Source organism: Sapajus apella, unplaced genomic scaffold (genome assembly GCF_009761245.1).
Source record: "Sapajus apella isolate SASKATOON/1434 unplaced genomic scaffold, GSC_monkey_1.0 scaffold130, whole genome shotgun sequence".
Taxonomy (NCBI): domain Eukaryota; kingdom Metazoa; phylum Chordata; class Mammalia; order Primates; family Cebidae; genus Sapajus; species Sapajus apella.
Genome location: NW_022437070.1, coordinates 3,675,030 through 3,678,933, shown reverse-complemented (window position 1 = coordinate 3,678,933; position 3,904 = coordinate 3,675,030). Strand labels below are relative to the sequence as shown.

At 39.0% G+C, this 3,904-nt stretch overlaps 1 pseudogene across 1 annotated transcript; it reads right to left on the bottom strand.

The window, feature by feature from the left end:
- Positions 1-358: 358 nt before the first annotated feature.
- Positions 359-2,830, bottom strand: LOC116539647 (annotated as a pseudogene). The gene has a single exon (XR_004264134.1). The product of XR_004264134.1 is annotated as a golgin subfamily A member 4 pseudogene (transcript).
- Positions 2,831-3,904: the final 1,074 nt, after the last annotated feature.

The following is a 3,904-nucleotide window of genomic DNA, read 5'->3' as shown; positions in this document are numbered from 1 at the left end:
CGCAACCTCCACCCCCTGGGTCCAGGCAATTCTCTTGCCTCAGCCTCCTGAGTAGCTGGGATTACAGGCACTCGCCACCATGCCCAGCTGATTTTTTGTATTTTTAGTAGAGACGGGGTTTCACCATGTTGACCAGGATGGTCTCGATCTCTTGACCTCGTGATCCACCCGCCTTGGCCTCCCAAAGTGCTGGGATTACAGGCGTGAGCCACCGCGCCTGGCCAAAATCTATTTTAAAGGCATCTGCAACATATCTGCAGGCCAGATTTCTCCGGGTCCTTTGGCTACATGAGGGGTCCAGAATGACAACCTCACTCTCAGAATAGCAAGTGTGGACAGTTTCCAAGCAGCAGTCGCCCAGCAGCGCTCTTCTTCAAGATGAAGATCAGAGCCGTGACATTAGCCTAGCATCTTCTCTTTCCAAAATTTTCTGAGTCTGATCATCAGGGAACTTCAGTACAGTGGTTATAACTTTTGCCATGGTCTTAGTCTCAGGAACCATCAGATACTCAAAAAGCGCTTTTCAGAAATACTCAAACTCGGTAGGTTCTCCAAAGAGTATAATACAAATTTCTACCTTTGTAAGGTGTCCCCACAGTTGCATATACATTCTTTTCATATTTCTTCAAATTGTCTTCTAAATTGTGAATCTGTTCTTGGAACTCTTGCTCTTTCAATTTTGAATCACTGATTAAAGTCGTCTTCTGTGCTAGCTGTGTCTGTAGCTCCATAATTGTTTCATTATCATTGCCAGGGTTCTCCTCCTGCTCTAGCTTTTGCTCATATTACTTCTGCAGCTCCTCAAGTTGAGTCTGCAGGTCCATTACTTTGGCAGTCATTTCTTCTTCACGAGCATCAAGAATTTCTTCATATCTTTCGGCTGTTCGTTTTAGATCATCATCTTTCTCAGCAATTTTTTTAAGTAACTGATTTGTCTCTTCTTGATGGCTTTCTAAAAGTTCAGCCTCCATGTCCTGGGCCTTATTGATAGTTTCTTTTATGGCCATTTCCAGCTCTTGTTCCTTTTGTGCCAGCTGAGTATTAAACTCCCTCATCAGCTGTTTTAATGTGGAATTGTGCTTCAGTTGAAGATCTTCCTGCTCCTGTTTGATTTTCTCTTCCCTTTCTTGTTCATATTCTTTCTTTAGTATTTCCAATTCTTGCTGATGCTCCTTTCTCAACATTCGAAGGTCTTTCTGAAATCTAACAATCTCCTTGCCCAGTTTCTGTTTCTCCCCATTCTGCCCCTGCTAATTTAAATTCCAGGTCATTGTGCTGGCCTTCCATGTTACTACGCAATTTGGATTGGACCAAATGTGATTTGGATTTTTCTTCAGTGTTTTCCTCCAAAAGTTCTGTGGGTTTATTTTTTCCATCCATCTGTTGTTGTAAAGCCTGTAATTTTTCATATTTTGAGGTCACCTCTTCCATTTCAACTCTATGTACTTCTTTCTGTCTTACTAAGCAGGAATCCATCTCTTTTATCTTTCGCTCCAAGATCTGACAGGTTAGTTCCTTCTCCTGGAGGATTTTCTGAACATCATCAACCACATTTTCCAAGTCTTGCTTTTCCTTTGTGTTATTTTTACCTCCCCCTTCTTCCACATGTTGGGATACTATCAAGGAATATTTCTTCTTCAAGTTCTTCTTGAAGATGATCATAACTTGATCTTCACATTGCTTTGCTTCACCATGTTCTAGCTTTATTAAGAGCTCCTGGTATTTGCATTACATTTCAGAATGAGAAGAAATTGTCTCTTCTTTTTCTTGCTCCAGCATCTGCAATAGTTTTTCTTTTTCAGTTAAATTTCTTTGTTAAACACTTCATACATCTTCTGCACACAATCTTGGGAATCTGCTTCTTGGTCAGTACATGCTGCCACATTTTTTGCTGATCTGGGTACAATTAATGTTTCTGATTGTGAACTTTTCACTGATTTAAGTTTTTCTTCCAAGATGTGAACTTCCCTTTCTCCTTCCTGCAATTTTGCATTTAGCTCACTCAAATGGCTTTCTGTTCTGAAATACTGTTCTTCTTTCTCTTCCATTTGAGATAACAGCTGCTTCTTAATGGCAGCAATTTTTTGTTCAGCTTTTTTCTTCAACTCTGCTAATTTTGCAGCACTTTCTGACTCAAGCCTATCTTCCAGTACCTTTAACTCCTCTTCTTTGCTTTTCACACTTAAATTCACATGTTGTAATTCTTTCTTCTTAGTTTCAAGTTCAGCTTTCATGGAAGCAACTTGCTTTTCAAGTGTTAAGACCTTTTCTTCAGCTTCTTTAACCCTGTTGTCCTTTTCTTCTCCTAACTCTTGAAAATATTCAAGTTTCTGAACCAATTCTTTGTTTTCAATATCCTTTTGTTGACTGTAATTTTTAAGAACTTCATTTAAGGACTCTATTTCAGTAGTTTCTGGGTTATATGGTCCTCTAATTCCACAATTCATGCTGTTTGATTCTTTAACTCTTTCTAAACTGCACTCATTTTTCTCCATCTTGTTCTTCTTATCTTCCATTTCACCCTTTAAACAATCAAATCTTTTGTTTTGCTGATCAAGGTCTTCCTTCAATAAATTTATCTGCTCATCCTTTTCATGAGCTTCCTTTGATTTTAACTCGAGCTGAATCTGCAATTCTTTAATAGTGTTTTGATACTGTGTAAATCTTGACTGTGCTTTCTTCTTCCATTCTGAGAATTTGTTGGACCAGTGATCTACCTGCTCAAGAACAGAAATTTTCTCTTTACTCAGAGTATCAACTTTCAAAGATAAATTTTGTACCTGATCCAGTAATTAATGTTTTTCTTCATCATACTGCTTATTTAGTGACGAAATGGCTGCTTCTTTTTTGGATAGGCTAGTACTATTTTGAAGTTGAATGTTCAAATCAGTTAGTTGTTTACTGAGACTGCTAATCTCAGATTATTTTTCTTTAAGCTCTTCTTTCATCAATGTGACAGCATTGATGTTTTCAGATATCTCTTTCTTCAACTGTGTTATACAAGATTCCTTTTCAGAAGCAGCCTCTTGCTGATTGCCCCCTTCCTTCTGTAAGTCTTCTTTTTCTGTTACAATACTTTCAATATCAGCCTTTATGCTCTTAATTTGATTTTCTTTTTCTTCTAACTGATGAGTAGCTTGTTGAAAATAAATATTTAGTGTGTTTTGCTCCTGTCAACGAAGTTTTGCTTCTAATTCAGAAACTGCAAGTTTTTTGTTTTTGTTTTTTTTTTTTTTTGAGACGGAGTTTCGCTCTCGTTACCCAGGCTGGAGTGCAATGGCGCGATCTCGGCTCACCGCAACCTCCGCCTCCTGGGTTCAGGCAATTCTCCTGCCTCAGCCTCCTGAGTAGCTGGGATTACAGGCACCCGCCACCATGCCCAGCTAATGTTTTGTATTTTTAGTAGAGACGGGGTTTCACCATGTTGACCAGGATGGTCTCGATCTCTTGACCTCGTGATCCACCCGCCTCTGCCTCCCAAAGTGCTGGGATTACAGGTGTGAGCCACCGCGCCCAGCCTCTAACTGCTAATTCTATCAGCAATTGTATTATTTTCCTGGCAGTGGTGTAACAAATGATCCCAAACTGGGTGACTCAAAACAACAGAAATTTATTCTTTCATGGTCGTGGAGGCCAGAAGTCTAAAATCAAATTTGTTTACATTTATGTGGTTTCTCACCAGAGTCAATTGTCTTATGTTGGTAAAGACTTGAACAATGACAAAAAGACTTCTTCACATTCTTTACATTTATAGAGTTTCACACCATGAAGAATTTTCTGATGCAGACACATATGTTGATATAATCTAAAAGTTTTCCCACATTCCTTACATTCAAAGGGTTTCAAGCCAATATGAATTTTCAGATGTTCTGTAAGGTGAGAATGACGTCTAAAAGCCTTCCCA